Raw genomic sequence first — 243 nt, 5'->3', positions numbered from 1 at the left:
TGGCTGACACTGGAAAATGGGGTTTTGCACTGTTGTTGTTTTTTTTTTTCCTTTAAAATAAAAATGGAAAGAAAAACTCCAAGGCAGGTGTCTGATTTGCGCTGCTGCCCTGGACACATGGCTGGCATCCGACCACCCTTCTGTTGGTCTGGAGGACCTATGAGGTCAGCATCCCCATGTGACCTGGGCAAGAGACTTCTTGTGTGGAGCCTCAGTTTCTCCATCAGGGAGAGGAGAGAGTAG

This window comes from Pseudorca crassidens, chromosome 10 (assembly GCF_039906515.1).
Source record: "Pseudorca crassidens isolate mPseCra1 chromosome 10, mPseCra1.hap1, whole genome shotgun sequence".
NCBI lineage: Eukaryota > Metazoa > Chordata > Mammalia > Artiodactyla > Delphinidae > Pseudorca > Pseudorca crassidens.
The sequence above is the reverse complement of the archived record's forward strand: the minus strand, read 5'-3'. Positions refer to the sequence as shown.